General features: G+C 36.2%; 1 long non-coding RNA gene across 1 annotated transcript in view; it reads left to right on the forward strand.

Annotated features, from left to right (window-relative positions):
- Positions 1-18,208, forward strand: part of LOC145681594 (uncharacterized) — a 466,573-nt gene extending 448,365 nt beyond the window's left edge. Inside the window, exon 3 of the long non-coding RNA XR_014130829.1 lies at positions 17,932-18,208. This is a non-coding gene — a long non-coding RNA (uncharacterized LOC145681594). The remainder of the gene's footprint in view (positions 1-17,931) is intronic.
- The last annotated feature ends 287 nt before the right edge of the window (positions 18,209-18,495 follow it).

The following is an 18,495-nucleotide window of genomic DNA, read 5'->3' on the forward strand; positions in this document are numbered from 1 at the left end:
CCAAAATTCTTCATCAGCTCAATATCAACAAAGTATCAGGTCCAGACTGCATTCCTTCAACTGCGCTGAAAAAGCACAAAAAAAATTAGCTATCATCCTGAGCCGCATCTTTATATTAATTCTCCAAATAGGTAATTCTCCATGCAAAACATCCACTATCATCATGCTACCGAAACCAGAGAAAAATTTTCTATTCCCACAGAACTTGAGGACTATCAGCCTTTTACTGCACTTCAGTAAGGTTATAACGACACTTATTCAAAGCAAAATAAAGTTATGTGATGAACCTCCAATTATATAAATATCGTCGTTACTTCAAAGGTCCTCAGTTTGTACTTTTTATATAAACAAGGCTACGAAAACCACGCATTGCATTTAAACATAACCTTTTTATTATGACACTTAACAAATTAAGCAAATACACTTCTTAAAATTGTGCATGTAGTTCACAGCAGATGAATCCGTAATTATGTATTATCTTTCGTTGTCATGACAACTATGTTACATCGTCGAATTACTATTTTTAACAAACCAGCAACGTATATCACGACCCACTCGGGAGAGTAATACTCCCGGAAGTACGTTTTTTCGCGCGCTACTCTAGCCAGCTGTTTTACGCGCTATCCTAGTCAGTTGTTTTAAGTTGGTCACAAAATCTATATGATTTAGTATAAGGGGAACAAAACGAGCCTTATATCATGGAGTACAAGGGCAACAAAACGAGCCCTGCGGGGCTTCTAACCCGTTCCTACTACTACTACTACTTATCTGCACAAAAGTAAGTAAATCACATTTTTGAGTATTATTTTTGTATTATTTTAATTTAAAAAGTGCTATAAAAATGTAAAAAAATGTTTAAAAAACTTTCCTCGGGCCGGGTTTGAACTCACGCCAAAAGAGGTTTTCGTTACTAGCATAGAGCGCTAACCAACTCAGCCACGAGGACCGACAACGGCATTCGTCTGAATTCTGCTATTTGAATGCAACATGGCAAGACATAGATACCGCTAACCTATCAGAACTGTGTTTTTCCTTCCTACTTCCGGGAGCATTACTCTCCTGAGCTATTCCTCGTATATCAATTGAAAAGAAAATACATCTATATCCTTTTCTTTATATTCTTCTTCTTCCTTTCTTAAACAGCTTGTGCCTAATTTAAAAGTAAATTCTACCCACTAATACAAATAAAAGACATTGAAATACAAGTATCGTTGTAAGGTGATCAAGCGGTGCTCTACCGCCGGCCGCCTCCCATCCATTACTCAGGACAAATAATTGCTACCGGTACACCAGTTGACCTTCATCACTGCAACTCAATTGACTACAATCACGGAACTCATCATCCAATCATACAACAATCGATCCCAAACTCTGCTATTTTTTATTCATGTCCAAAAGGCATTTGATCGAACCTAGTACAAGCAGCTCCTCTTCAAAGTACATAAAATTGAATTTGCCTACTACTTCATTGATGTCATCAAGTTGTTCTTCAAGAACCAACATTTACAGATTCTCCTAGATCGAACTTTCTTGGCATTAACATCCATAAAAGCAGGAATCTCTCAAGGCTCTTGACTTTCGCCGTTGCTCTATTTATTGTACAAAGTGTAATTTTCTACAACTCCGAATGCGACAATGGCCACATTTACAAATGATATGCACATGGCAGTGGCTGAAAACAGAAACATCAAATATGCTAAACTCTGGCTTCAACGTCTACTTCCAAAGTTGAAAGACGGAACAGCGAAATGGTGCATTAATATAAATCCGTAGAAATCAGTCATTCTCCACTTCTCCAAGGAACGTCACACAGCCTCTGTGCCCTTACAATACGGCCGCTCCAGCAAGTCAACACCACGTAATATCTTGGCATCACTCTGGACAACACATTAACTTTCCGCCAAAATCTACAGGCAACAGATTCGAAGACCACTCAACGTCTTCGAGCAATTACGTGCTTCCTCCGAGCGCCTCAACTTACATTACAGACCATAATTAACTTCTATCAAATATTTGTCAAATATCTATTTTGATCTACGCCTGCCCCACCTACCTACAGTACTACCAAAGCTACCAAAACCTATCTACGGGAACTCCAGATTGTCCAAACCCACACTGCCAGAGCAATCACCAGATATTCTCGTGACACATCAATTGACCAACTTCATGAAGATCTCGGCGTCCCGTATTTGGCGGAAACCATCAACAGAATAACCGTAAATTCTGCCAGACACCCCGAGAATTCGACCATCAGATTCTTTAAGCTGTTAGAACTCTACCAGCTATTCGTCATATCTATGCCTTTCCTCATTCGTCGTAATACAACTTCATCCATCTAGAATGGACAACTATCACTTCAAGCTTATCCAAAGACAGCACACTCTTCCTCGTCAACATATCTGCTACTTGTAGATAGATCATCTCTCCTGCAAATTTCAGAAAATCTTCATCAACTGTTCTTAACCTACCCTAAAGTTTGTATAATTTCTTATTATGGTGAGAGAAAATTTAAAGTAAGTATATTACAGTGGTTAGTCTTAAAGGTAGTACAAAATTGAAATTCATGAGATGACATTAAGGTCGTATCTTCTTTCTTTAATGAATATCTTATCATTGTTCCGACAAAGAATTCTAAATTATCTTCACAGCCAGTAGCATTGATTTCTGTATAACTTTTGGGAAGGGGAATTCAGGTTTGCCAGATATCATTTAACGAGACAAGAATTACGATTCTATTTCAAATACGTAGGCCTAAGCAAACTTGAGGAGACCTGAGTCCTTCCCCAGGATGGGTTCCCATGTTCACAGCTATAAGATTTCCAATTACAGTCAGCTGTGTCGCTTCCTATTACAAACATACACACACTTTTCATTCTATGTCAACAGTCACTTCTTAAAATCTCATGACATACATGGACTATTGAATCGATAATGCGAGACTAAATACAGTATCATGCATGTACTTCCTCCAGTCACGCAGAGATGTGTATTTACATGCATTATTGAATTTTTCTTGGCTTTCTTTAAATTCTACATCGAAATATAAGGAAGTCTGTTGTTGAATGTCAAACTTAATTTTATGTTTTCTTCAAATATCTTTCTGTATTCTTTTTAATCTGAAATGCACGGAGATATCTAGACAGTCACGCATAAGAGTATATGATCTATAGGTGCAAGAACTGCTTATAAACTAAAACTAGTTTATTTTTTAAAATAAGTAGAAGAAGAATAGTGTAAGCCATAGGCGCCAACTATATGGGCATTCCGAGGCTCAAGCATCCATTGGAAATTTTCAATGGATGGTCAGCATTCATTGGATTTTTGTTTTGGAAATAATTTTGAAATTACACTTTAATGCCGTGAAAAATATTAAATCATCTAATGTAAGCTAACATTAACTATAATACATATTAACAAGTAAGTGTAGTTTTGTCGAATAATTTCTTTAAATAATTAAAAGTTTCATGAGTTATTTTGTTAATGTAGAAATTGAGTCTCGCATGTTACAAGAAGAGTTATTTTCACTTTTTACTCAATTTTTTCTGAAACGTTTTTGAAGTTTGACTGTTATTATTATTATTATTTTAATGTTTTTCATATTTCCCTTAGAAGGTAAGGAAAAAGGAAAAACAAAAGAATGGGGGTTGCAAATGTTATAAGATGCCCATATCCTGAAATCCCTTAAGATTAGAGATATTCTATGGATATGAGAGAAGTGCCAGACCGTAAGCCAAGCAAATGTGGGTGTCTCTGGACGAAGTAGTCTAGAATTAGTATACAGTAAATTTTCATCACTTAATCGAGATGTGTCTGATTACATACATTGACGGATTACAGGAAAAGTGTGTAAAAAACTCATTTGAGTAGTTTAATCACTCCATTATGTTCTGTACGGTACGTTATTGTATTTTGAAAAATAAGAAATACTCGCAAAAGCCTACTAGGAAGCGCCAAGTTATGGAATGGCCCTGAAAAGCACATGGCTGCCAGCAGTGATTTCAGATGTTTTCTGGATAAAATTTTGATACGCAGGGCAGGGAGTAAAATGTAGTATTGCGAAAATGAAGTTCAGGGGAGTTTATAAGTTCCGAGAATTTTCCCGGGTCATCCTGTGAAATCTGGAGAGCTCTTCTTATTTAGGGTTCTGAAAGATCGTTCATAAGAGTTCGAGGAGGAGTGATTAGGAATTTTGCTTCTGAACTTTCATCATTTATGGTCATTTTAGCACGTCACGTATGAGTTATAATGTTCCTTGGCATTCATACTACCAGGGAAAGAGGAAAAACGAAAGCGACATGGCAATTTTATGGTATCTTCCATTCCGGTATTTGCCTAGAGTGAAGAAAAAATTAGGAAAACCATCACGTAGGCTTGAAAAGGCTTTTTACATCTTTGTGACCGAATTTTTCCATCGGGAATCGAATCCGAGGCTGCTCCAATTAAATAGGATTGCGTAATCACTGGAGTTCTCTTGCGGTGTTCATCCACTCTTCGATTCTGATGCACCCCTTCTTCACTTGACACATTCCTCCAAAACAATGTCTACTTTCAAACTTACTCAATATCTTTGAACTTCAATACAGACCAATAGTACTAAACCTTGAGTATGGCCTTGATTTAAAATTCATTATTCCTGCATATTTTCTTAATTATCTCGTCAGTTTCAACTAATTTTTAAAATGTTAATTATATACCTTGCATCATATCCTACTGTTGTGGACACCCCTGAGCTTTGGGAATTTCCGATTTGAAAGTAATTCTTAATACAGTGATTCAAAAACAAAAAGAAATAAACACATGGTTATTGTTGAATTCGTGTAAGTGAACTATATTGTAATTACGTATATCAAAAGGCTTAGATAAATCAAACATCGAGCTTTTATATCCAATCGTTCAGAAAAAGCGCGTAGCCCTTATTCATTCGTAATGATTTCAAATACTCGTGCAAATGAATAAGAGGACTGTGGCAGACAAATCATAGCCAAGTAAGACATCTATTAGCGTAAGGCAAACAAGGATTTAGGATTTAGAATTCTGGGCTTTCGGCAGCTATGGCCATTTAACCCGTCGCCATTTAACCACTGAGTCACCGCGGCCCGCGCTTCCATTGAAGACACTGGTGAAGCTTTCATTGAGATCATTCTCTAGGACTGCTGGAAACATTCACAGCTATTTATCAGGATTACCCGCACTACGAGTTCCATGACGTAGTTGACACCGTTGATATTTTTGGGGGATATGGGCGATTTAAACTGCTCGAAAACGAAAATTTTCAATAAAAACATTTAATTTATGCAAGAAGAACACTTTTATCAAGGCCTACCGTTGCCAATCATAACCACTAACCGTAAGATAGTTTTAAAATAGAAATTGCTTTTGTGGGACCATATCTCAAGAAAATATGTCACTACATTGGACCAGGGTACCCACATATACACATAGACAGAGCTCGCAAAATTGTCTTCTGACTTAGGCACCAGTTAAGAAAAATCAGGCACAAAGGCAGGCAGGATACAAAATCTAATTTGATAGATAGGTCTACATGTTCTAACCTTAAATTATAGTTACCAGTATAAACTACATAAAAATATAAGGTTACCATGAAAGTTCTATCGCTTATTGTGGAGGTCTATGTTCAATTGGCCCTCACACTATGACTTCAATGCGAATGGAGATCAGGTGAAGGTAAGTTGTTGGTGTGTGTATATCCAATATACTACCTGGTTGTGGCAGTTCAGTTACACCGTAAACTTGCAGTGAACAAGGAACCTCTACAGGGTCATAAGGACATGTATGCTGTACGAGTTCAAACTGGGGTCAACGCCGCTGCAGTGGGGAGGAAGATATGTCAGGCTTTTGGAGAGGGTGTCGTGAAAATGCGAACACTGCAGTGATGGTTTAACAAGTTTAAAGACAATGAAGAAACACTCGAAGACGCACCATGTGCTGGAAGATCATCACATGTACAAAATGAAGATCTTCAGGCAGCAATTGAGGCGAGCAGTGAATAGACATGTGAAGAACTGGTACTACAATACAGTGTGAGTGGAGAAACCATTCGGCAGCACCTCCATCAAATTGGGAAGCACTACAAGTTGGGTCGATGGGTTCCACATAATTTGACTTCGGGACAGAAGGCAAAATGAGCAAACACCTGTGTTTCTTTGCTTGTCTGAGGAAGAATCCATTTCTGGATAGAATGTTGACATGTGATGAGAAGTGGGTCCTCTACGAAGCTCCACGGTGCCATCAACATTGGATATCATCCCATGAACCGGTTCCAAAACCAGCACTCCGACGACGAAGGTCCTCCTGTGTGTTTGGTGGACTGCTCGCGGTATCATGCATAGGGAACTGCTACAGCTGGTCAATGCATCAATGCAACTGTGTACTGTCAGCAGTTGAACCATGTTCAAGAAAAGCTCAAAACTCTGGAGCCAGCACTTCTGAATCGCAAGGGAGTCCTCTTATTACAAGACAACGCTTAGCCTTACGTGCCTAGGATGACCCGGGACACCATTCTACGCCTTGGATGGGAAACACTATTACATCCGCCATACTCCTCGGACACTGCACCGTTCGATTATCACCTGTTCCATTCCTTGGACAATTACCTTAGAGCACGCCAGTTCAAATCCCTAGTAGAAGTACAAAATGAACTTGATACCTTCTACAATTCATGGCCCATCAAGTTCTACGGCGATGGAACCCATGGCCTTCGAAAACGTTGGCAGAAGCCCGTTGATGCCGATGGGGACTATTTTTGATCTTCCAGGTACTTCTTAAGTGACATATCGATATTCGAAGGTGGTGGGTGAAAAAGTGACAGAACTTTCTGGTTACCTTATATGTTTGTCCAATACTTATTTCTCGAGATATTTTGTAGTCACTCAAGTCCAAGAAAACTACCCTGTATATTGCCGTAAGTGCAAAGAAAGGGCAGCTTAGTTTTTCGATAATTGGTATTGTACAAGTTTAGATGTTTGAATTGTATCTTTTTCTTCGCTGTACCATTTAGAGATTTTTGTCAAGTAATATAAGTTTTTTGTTAAATCTAGAAATATCCTCTTTTTTGTAGTATGTCACATCATAACCCTGACGTGAGGGGTTTTTGTAGTTATTTAACTGACATTATGTTTGTTATTATTTTCTTTTAACTTGAGATATTTTTGTTCTTAGGTGTGTATATGTTTGAGATTTCTCTCTTTGTATGTGCGTAATTGGGAGAAAGAGAAGAAAATGAAAGAGAAAGTTTCTCTCAGCATGGTTTATTAAATGCGGAGAGATCATTAGCTTTATTAAATGTTCATTCATATCCGTGGCTCTGTTTCCTATAAAAAATGAATGAAACGCTATGTCGAGAGCGAGAAGTCCTGAACGGAAATTTTAAAAATGAGCACATTGAAAAAAGCTTTTGCATAATGGAAAACACAAAACGGATATTACTACATGTTTTATAATACATCTGCTCTGAAGAATTACGATATCAACGCAAAAAGCTTTCAACTCGGATCTTTGAGCTATCATCGATTATCTACAGTACAATTTCAATAAGTTCTATATGAAAGATAGCAAGTTTATTATTATTTTAAATAAAAGTTATCAATATAAATGGCTGAACGTTTAAGGTCAATACAATAATAGTTTCCTCAAAAGTACTATAAATATAACTGACAGCAATATTACTTGCAAAAACAAATGTATTATGAGAAGGCAACAATGTCAAATTGTCAAATAAGGACTAATCAATTTCTGAATTACAGTTAAATATCAGAAGCGTTAATTTATATAACATAATTCACTATTTGTTAGAGGTTTATTTCATTATATAATGGAATAAAATTAGGCACAAAATAACTCTCACCTCTAGTTCATATTTTCTCGGACAAAATGCTATTTCTGTTGATTCAATTTTAACAGAGCTTGAAAATTGTGTTCAAACAGTTGTGTCTTTCACAAGTGCCGAAACTTTCGTGATTACAATTCTAAAATTATGATATTAATGATAATCATTTACATTAACAGTTCTTCTTTAGAAATTAAATAAGTTGATCGTTGAAAATTGCAGTTATTTTATGTATTATTAATTGTAAAGAAAGAGAATATTTTAGAATGTGTCAGCATAATTTATATTTGAATAATTTATCTGAAATCGACCCTTAAAGCAAAAAACTTAAACATGTTCCATATGATGAAAGCAAGTTAAATAAGTTTATTGTTTAAATCTTTTATTACTTTTCTTATCTTTGATTAAAGCTTCAATAGAATAAATAATTCCTGGAATAAGTAAACTTAATCACTTTTACCTAACTAAAATTATTTAAATTTAGAGTAGAATTTTGCCTCAATTTTGACAATTTTCTTCAATTTGCATCATCTGCAGCGTGATTCACTTAACTAGATACACTACTAACTTTGAGAAGTAACACTATATAAGCATATTATTTAGAAGAAATCCAATATTCTTCAATTATAATCATCGTGGAGTCATATTGACTTTCGTACTTTCTCAGAAAGTTGTTACGAACTCTGGCACTGAGTTAAGCCTATTTACGCTAAAAGTCAATAGCTGTTCTGCTACATTTCTTCATCTTCTCTTACTTTCTACTTACTCATTTTGCGAAGAAGAAAGATCTGAGGAGATTTTACAATGAATTAATTCTTAGCTCTCTTACTAAGAAAGGAATTAAACAACACTTCTTTATAATTTCCTTTATTTTTATCAATTCTTCATACAGCAAATTTCTGTACATAGAATTATACAAGATAGACAATTTAAAACATTCGTAAGTTCTTTTGGGATGTGTATATAATATGAAAAGAAGAGAATTTGGCTTAAAAGAGTTAAAATTATTGAATTGAGTTTCATTTTGTGTACTTCATAATAAAAATTATATCTAGGTTTCTAATTCGAAACTCGAATTCTGTACTATTGTGTAAAAGACAAAATGCTAAAAGTTATGCTTTTTAAACGTGTTCTTGCTGGAGTGAACTAGACCAATTATAATGAGTCTACTTTCAGTAGACAACAATATCTATTCAAAATGAAGAATTGATTGGAAAAACGACATTAGAAATCATAAGGAAACTCAGGTTTTCTGTGCAAGGCAATAAAGAGTTAGAACATTAGAAATAGAATTCTGCATCGATTTTCCAACAGGTAATAGACAAGTTTTACCAACAACTTCAGATTTACTCAAAATGGAACTCTGGGAAAGGATTATAATCCGACGTTGAAATATGTTTGTCTAAATTGTCTCTCACATAAACGTACTAATTTTCAGAATATACTTTAATGGGAAGATACTTCTCTAAAGTCAATCGACCATGGCCGATCGAAAAATATAAGTGCCCTGGCCACACCCGAGAGCGAGATAACGATCAACTAAGTTGTGCCTATTTTTCGTGAAGACCACCGAGTAGTATTGTGTCAGGTGTATTTAGTAAAGAAAAACTCGAGCGTGCTCACTACTTTCCATACATTCCTAGTCACATAAGGACTGCTCATTTAATTTATTTTTTCTCAGAAATTATTAACTGTAGCTCAAAATCCTCAACGCAGGTACAGGTGGCGAATTTCATAATAATGTCCTCTGGTTTGAATGAGGTGTGATTGCGTGAGGTGAGGTGTGTTATGTGGCCATGTCGGATTGTGGAACGCGTGATTGAAAGGAACACCAAATCTGTGTTGAATTTTGTTACAAATTTTGTGAAACGTCTACAGAAACTGTAAAAGATTGAAAGTAGCATTCGGTGATGCATCAATGAGTCTTGGAATGACCTTTCAACATTTGCAGGTCTCTAGACTGGAAGAATATCCATAGAGGTTGCCCCATCCTGGTGGCCCGTCCGTGAATTGGAATAACGAACAAATTGCCTGTTACTGCGCTTGTGAGATGTGATCTTCGATTGATTATCCCCCCCCCCTCGATATTTCCATCATATCACCAAATCTTACAGGAAGACCTTGTGATGCGGTGTATATAAGTGAAATTCGTGACAGATTCTCACAACAGAATCAGAGGGCACTCGTGCCACTATCAGTAGAGAACTGGAGGAAACAGCCTCCAATGATCCAACATTCTTGGATCCTGTATTATCGGGAATAACACTGAAAGTAAGATACATATAGTCCCAATGGAACTCACAGATTCCCGAAACCCAAAAACTCTAGACAAGTCAGATTTCCTAGATAGAAACAACATCGGTCATACATCAACCTCCTGCTCGTTGCATCTAAGTCCCTGCGGATTTTTTTTTTTTTTTGTCCCCGCTTGTCTAGTAGTTAGCGCGTGCGGAAAGAATACAAAATTTATAATTTTACAATAATTGATTTTCATTAACCGTCCGTCTCCTTTAGGCTAAGTGGCATAACCATGGGGCGTTAATTTTAAAAAAAAATATATTTCGATAAAAATGTACGAATTGTTTGTTTCTAAATTGAGTTCCACAAATCATAAAACTATCATAGCATAGTAATAACAGTAGTATATATTGGCTTTGGTTCCAGGGCCAGTAACGTGATCCGTGGTCCAGCTCTCTTAGAAGCGAGATATTATAGTGAGGAACAGTCTATAGACCTACTGTTAGGGTTACGGGCGAGCCTACCAGAGGAGTACTTTCCTCTCCTCCCAAATAAACATATCAGCTTAAGCAGACGGTCTACATCAGTCATTGACTATAGTAATGTACGGTGTACCTCTACTGTAATTAGAGGAAGTCCCATATTGCTTGGACGATCCTACCGGGAGGGGAATATCAGATTCCTGCCTGCAGGAGGACTGAACAGTGACTAGAGATAAGTGCCTATCCCAGGAATCTGGGTAACGGTTTCTGATCCCAGTAAGAGGGAGGACGCTTGTGGGATAGGTGCTTGCATCAAGCTCAAATGATGACTAAACATGTACCATTGGATACGAGACGAGATACGGGGATATCTCAAAGTGTGCATGGTACCTCCACAAGCGGAGGCGGCGGCCGTTGAAAGTATAGAGGTAGGCAGGGCCGAGATTGAACAAGCCCCGTCTGGCATGCTTGGGGCTTCCAGATTGGGTTGGACTCTGCCAGAGTGTAGTCATACCGTGGGATTCGGTATCTTGTGTGAGCTTATCCCAGGAATCTGGGTAACGGCGAGCATGGCTGGAGGTGACCTTGCCTCAACGTTCGGTCACCATGCCTGCAAAGCATGGGAGGAGTGACTCGCTAGCAGGACCAGTAGGCATTCAGGACTTCGATCTGGCCGCACAGTAGGCATATCCCCTTCCTTTAATGAATAGGGATTACATCGCTAACGTCAGTCAAGGTTAAGTGACAAATCTTGACGGTGCACTTAGTGCACGAGGACTATAAACTATGGTCAGGGTGCCTAAGTTGGTGGAACCAGTCTATTAATTAGGCCGAACGGCCGCAGCACGTCCTACCAGCCTGCATTAAGCGTGGTCAGTAGACTACTAGCTCCTAATATTAGGGTTGATCTTTCATGATGATCTGTGCACCAGACAGTTGCACCGTGTTGTGCACCAAGCCCTGATCTGACCCGAAGCCACATTAATAACAGTTGTCACCTTTCATATCCTTGGTGTTGTATAAGTACGCAAAACGCAGAAACAAGGATTCAAATTCCCATCTCTGTTCACTTGTCTCAAGAAACAATATCACGCTCAATACGGAAACCTTATGTTTGCCCTTTCTTTCTCTCGCTTCAGAAGTAATCGATTTTAATTATCTAAGGTTAAAATAGGTTAGAAGCTAATACTACCTTTCTCCTTTAACACTCCACAAAGACTTCAGCATAAAAATGCTGTTTTCCTTTAATTACATTTTGAGGGCATGGCTGTATAGGGGTAGAACATTGTAACACGTTTTCCTGTATTTTAACAATGACCTTCAGGAGTCTTTACGTAAACTCTACAATTATGTTCAAAATTATTGCATATTTTAAATATCTACTCTGGCTGGACGTTAAACACGCACGCTCTAATGTAAGAGTTAACCTTTGATGTCTAATATATTAATTTTTGAAAGAATCATAAAAATTTAATAAAATTTAAAGTTCATCTATGCAGTCGATATTTTCGACCGCTCGCTTCATTTTGCGTGAAAAGACTCAGTGAAATTAACCTTGCATGCTATAGTCGTACGCATATTTAAAAAAGTACAATGTGAGTAATCTGATAGTGTTAGAAACAACGTTAATGTACACTATTATGTAAAAGATTGAAAGTAACTCACTAAAAAAAAGAACATTATTAGTACTGCCATGGCTATGCTACTATAGCTAAAAACTTGAGATTTGTACACAAAACCCCTTTTGTTACTAAAGCATGGAATAAAAATAAGCTTTTTAAATGCGTATTCTTTTTAGATGCGTATTTCTTTTTAAGAATACAGTATCTTACGAATCCCTGTAGTTAGAGAAACGAAACTGGGCATACAAACTCCCGATTAAAAATAACGGAATATGTTTTTCGAAACTTCCGCTTCTAAAGGAAAAATGAACTTAAACTTTATTAAACTTTACTTTTCCCGTGCGGAAAACAGACACTCCTGCTAGTAAAACTAATAAAGTGTCTAAAAATAACAGTAATGTTGATTTTTATCTTCTAATGAAAAACACAAAAAAAATGTACTGTTTTATTACAAGTATTTTTTACAAAATGCACAGTGCTTTTCATTACAGGATAAAAGTTAGGTTCCGGTGACTTTGTAGATACCATCTAAGTCCTCAATAGAAGATTATGGAAATGTATCATATCTGGATGAAAATCTGAGTTAGGAATGATTTTGAGCTCCCATTTTCATTTCGTTCATGTGAAAGTGTATGCTCCGTAGTATGTGTGCAGTTTAGAAATTGCAGTTCATAATGTTGCATATTTATAAAATAGAGAGATCCAAGTTAGAGTCGTAATTAACATGTTGTATATTGATTGAAATAATAAAATTTCATGACTTCGTCACGGGAGCAGTGGCGGATTTAGGCCAGGGCCGGGGGGCGTAGTCCCCCCAGTTTTTCGAGTGACAAAAATAATTTAAGCTATTATTTATATATTTTTAAGATTTATGGTAAACTCATGATATACCTTCATAGTCTGGGTTTTGGCTGAACCCCCCCCCCCCTTCGGTTTTTACCTTCTAGATTTGACGCTGCACGTCAGTCCCTTCATTCATCAATTTTCTTAACGTAGCCGAACCAGTGTAACTTTTACTTCTCTGAATAGCTGAAACAATGCAGTGCTCAACAAAATCATAATTGAGAATGTCGATTTGAAATTTACTACGGAAAATATTGCATGTTCGTAATGTTTAAATAATGACGGTCATTGTATGTTTCAGTGCACGTGAGTTAGACGTAAGTGCTTCAACAGGCAATTGACATACTACTTCAATCGAATGAGAAGCAGAGAAGAGCAATATTAGTTAAGTTCATTTTACACATTTATTTTTACTGCAATATGTATCATATTAACTAGTACCTCTATGGCCTACGGAACCCAGAGGTTCAATGCCACGATCACAAAAGCTCTCCATTGGTTTCTGTCCTTAGCCAATCCAGTTTCTACTGTTTTCCTACTCCTGCAAGATCCATCTGAAGATTGTCCTCCCATCTGCGCCTAGGTCTTCCTAATGGTCTTTTTCGATAAGATTTCCAGTTATAACTTTTTGTTCTTCATTTCTTCCATTCTAGCTGCATGGCCTACCCACCTAAACCTTTTAGACATAATGACCCCAACAATATTTGTAAACGGTATAAATTATGCAATTCCTCTTTATGAAGTTTCAGCCACTCCTCATTTCCGTTCCTCTTGGGTCCAAATATTCGAATTAAGGTTTTGTTTTCAAATACTTTCAGTCTGGGTTATTCCCTCAGAGTAAGCAATCATGTTTCGCAACCATATAGCAGAACAGGCATGGTTATCGTTTTATATATTTTAAGCTTCAAATTCCTCGACAGAAATTATGTTAGCAAATAAGTAGTAAAATTATGGAAATGAATGGTAATAGCGGTCCCTTAATATACAATGATATTTTACATGTAATCATAGCGTAGCTTATCTGGTTAAAACAGATATTGAATTCCTTCCTAAAATTATGTTGTGGTTGTTGTGCTTTTCAATTTACAATCGTTCGCGATTTGTTGAAATAAAATCACACTAGTCCACGTCACAGTGATCTGTCGCGACTGAAGATTGACCTCCGGTTTCAAAATTTCTGTAGAGTTGAGTGTCAATAATAATAATAAAACGCCCACACATGTGAAAAATGTACTAGCATTTGGTGAAGTATTTAGTAATTATTTAATATTAAAAAACACAGAAAGTTCAGCAGCAAACATACAATATATTCAATACATTAGTGATTTTAAGGACATATACTTAAAATGGATTAAGTATGCTGGATTTAAATTAGGATTTTTATATAACCTACCTACTGAAGCGTGATCGCCAAAACAATATATATAAGAGATCAATAAGAAAAGAAAACAAAGGAAAGTATTATTGGATTTCTAGAGGAGAACTTTAACTCGAGACTGTGCTTAGGTATAAAAAAAGAAGCAAAAACAGAACGTAAAGGAAAGTCTCAAAGAGAGGATTTTTAAGGGTATTATGAAAACGCAATCTTCAATGTTCGCTATTTCTATTCTATATTTGCAGTCTATGCTCAGCGTTTGAATATAGTATTATTTCTTATTTTAATGTTCGGTATTTATATTTAATGTTTCATATTTTTAATATATTCAGTATTTGAAGTCGTAGTATATACTGTATAAGAAGAAAATATACATTTTTAAAATACGTTGTAATTACTTTTCTCAACATATCTTCAAATAAGTTTCTTCACAATCTCTATTCAAATTACGTATGATATGGTTTATCATGACAATGGTAATCGAGTTCCTGGCCCAGTTACTATTTCACTGTTATTCTGTGGTACATGTGCACTATTAACGCATAATTGTGCATTTAAGCATTATTATAAAAACAAGGAAACAAGTGTTTGGTAAAAATGTATCCAATAAAATTATACATAGAGTTTGGTATTTTGTACTTTATGATCTTATTTAAATATACTCCATAGTTCTGGATAATCACAATAACATTTTAAAACACATTTTTGTGACCAGAACAAAATGAATTATTTAATAACTATACGATTTTTGTTACAGTTTCAAGGACCTAACGTCCTCTTCATCAGACATTGAGAAAAGACAGATGACAGCAAATCTTATATCTTCCTCAGCCGTTAGTTAGCATTTTCATTTATATAATTTTAATTGTTGTTTTATATATATAAAATTTAAATTTGTAATATGTAACAATATCATATAATTACATTGTTTATACATGTTAATTGTCAATCAATTTTACAATTCTATTGATCTTTATATAAAATAAAATAAAATAAAATAACAGAAATTTTAAAAATATTCAAATTGCACTAATAGTCTTATGCATTTTTCTTTTCTATCACTTCTAATAATTTCTCCCATTGCTCATGTATATTTATACCACTTGTCCAGTTCATTAAGTTCTCCTCTTGTTCTTTCTTTATTCTTCTTGCTTCCTTCCACTTCCTAATAATCTTTCTTTTCTCTCTTTCTAAACCTCTAGCCCCTTCCCAATCTATCATATGCCCCGTTTCTTTTACATGTTTGTAAATAGCATTATTTTCTCTTTTCATTCGAACATCATCTTTATGTTGTTTCAATCTGTCCATGAGCCTTTTTCCCGTCTCCCCTATGTATTTCATGTCACACTCACTACATTTCACTTCATAGATAACTCCTTCTTCTTGTTAACAATTCTTGTTGATAAAACAACAATTAAAATTATATAAATGAAAATGCTAACTAACGGCTGAGGAAGATATAAGATTTGCTGTCATCTGTCTTTTCTCAATGTCTGATGAAGAGGACGTTAGGTCCTTGAAACTGTAACAAAAATCGTATAGTTATTAAATAATTCATTTTGTTCTGGTCACAAAAATGTGTTTTAAAATGATCTTATTTCTTGAAGAAATTCATTTGGAATTCAATTAATTCCATTTAATTTCTACTAATATGCTCAAAGATTTGGTTTCCTAATGTAATCACCATCAATGAATATGATATATGGATAAGATTGCTTTTTAAAAAATAGAGGGCCATGATGAAATACCTTGTTTATACTACGTTAATATATTAAAACAGAAGTCGCAAAGAAAAGAAATACTTTCCATATGTTTCTGCATGCTACTATAAACATGCATTTTGCATATAAATCCGGGTTCTATTAATTACGTCCTGTATAATTTCATGATGCATTTATAACACAGAGAACCCTCTGAGTTACATTTACCTTTAAAAGTATTTTGTTAAAATCTTATCTTGATTTATGATAGCTATATTAAATTTTAGTTTTCCAGCAATTCACTGGTTGGCAAATGCTTTCAACAAGATTAACAATACGAAAGAATCTTCGGAAACATGATAACCGTATCCATCAATTTCTAGAATATGCGAGAGTTCCCTCGTGGCGTACGCTCCCTTGGCTTGGGAGATTTGGGTTCGATTCCCGTCAGGAGCTCATGTGGTTCGGATGCTACATTAAGCTATAGGTAAACGTCTCATATAGCCTCGCTGCTGAAAGAAGCGCTAAACTAAAAAATCAAATCAAATCAATCAAATCTACGAGAATCTCGTAGAATATGCATGTACCATTTCATAAATTATGGCAACTGTGTTAGGCCGGCCATATATTTACCAGAGGACAAAACAGCCAAGTAGAGATTGAGAAGTGTGAGAATACAACAAAGCCTCGTACCTCATATTCACTTGAGAACGTGCTAGACAAAGGTCCGGCTGCACAGTCAATACACTCAGGCCTGTCTCTCCTCATCCTCTCTTGCCTCCTTCTGCCTCAGCTTGACTGGCATCTCTCTCTCTTTGGTCAATATGCTCCGGCCTGATAGCCGCCAAACAAACTGCAGAAACGGAAATCTATTATATGCGTTTGAAGACCACGAGAAGGTATTTTCAAACGCTACCAACAGATTGTGTCTATGTTCAAATGTCAGAGATCAATCAAAAGGTGAATACGTACGAATTTATTGCTCGATAAGGTATCACTATAAGATACGAAGTTAAACAGAAACGCCATCATTTTTATTGTAAAGACGGGGGTTGCTCTGAGAGGACTATTTGATGGGTGTCGTACATATTTTACACATCATATAGTCTATACTGAACGATCCCTTGTTAAAGGAAACAGGAGCAACTAATATTCGCTGTTTTAGATACCACAAAGTAGTGCATGCTGTAAAAAGAGAGAGAGAGAGAGAGAGAAAGAAAGAAAAGAAAAAGAAAGAAAGAAAAAGGCGTACGTTTCTATAATAATTTGCGAAAACTTCTATAAGAAAAAAATAGTCCATTCATCGTCTCTGGCTAAGGGAATCTTGATATTACTTCGAAATGAAAAATTTCTGGTAACATTATATACTTTTGACGGGAAAACGGTGTGAGATTATAGTGCATGAGACCCTTGAGAATTTTACTTCCCCTCCCCTAAATTCAATACTGCGTATCGTTTGATTGATCCTTGCCGTTAGCTCCTGGATTCAGACGCTATAAGTTAAAGTGATTGAAAAGATGTTGTTATGGCCTTCAAATGTATATAGTAGATTTCAGTTGTTGCAGATTTCCGGTGGTTGTAGAACGATTGTATTACTTATGACCTCGTATGTACCATGAGTTAGAGTGAAGTAAGCTTTAATCTTAGCACAGAAGATGGTAAGTGGAGTACTACTAGGTGTAAGATAGAATATGTCGTTGACATTCGTCTGCCTATCTGTTCTCGTTCATTGTTTAAGGAAGTTACTTTTATACTAATTTGATTAAGTAACCTATATTAAGTGTATGTCAGTATACTAACATTTTTCGTTTCTTCTCTTCTGCAGATGGTCCAGACAAGTTTGTTTCTCTTGGCGATATGGTTTGGCTTGGTGACGGCGGCGGCCGATATCGATGACAACTTGGTGCTCTCCAAGGAGATGCTCCGAGCCCTGCTCCAACCACATGCACCTAAGAGGCTGTTAGGGCAGCCAGAAATTCCAGACCCACTCGCATTGCCTTCAGATGAGGAGAGTTACAATGAGCTTATCAACTCCCTCGAACACTACTCCGGTAGACCAAGTTCTGCAACTAGCGGAAGACACCATTTTGTATCTTCAACCTTCCCAGGTAAGTACTAACACTGTCTATACAAATATTTACAAGCCAAATTTAAAAGATTATCTCATCAGCAGGTCGATATACATACTTGTTTTCGTTACCTATAACAAAATTTAAATACAGTCTTTCCCTACTAAACTTTCTGATGTCACATGTATGGTGGACTGAATAAATTAGAGAAAATTACTAGAAGTAACACAAAGCTTTATTTTCTACTGTGTTCTTAGAATATTGTTTACTAGTTAGATTAGTGCTAGGTTAGAGTTGTTTGATGTGCACTTGTTGATTCT

The sequence above is a fragment of the Thermobia domestica genome, chromosome 3 (assembly GCF_964235325.1).
Source record: "Thermobia domestica chromosome 3, izTheDome1.hap1.1, whole genome shotgun sequence".
In the NCBI taxonomy this organism is placed as follows: Eukaryota; Metazoa; Arthropoda; class Insecta; order Zygentoma; family Lepismatidae; genus Thermobia; species Thermobia domestica.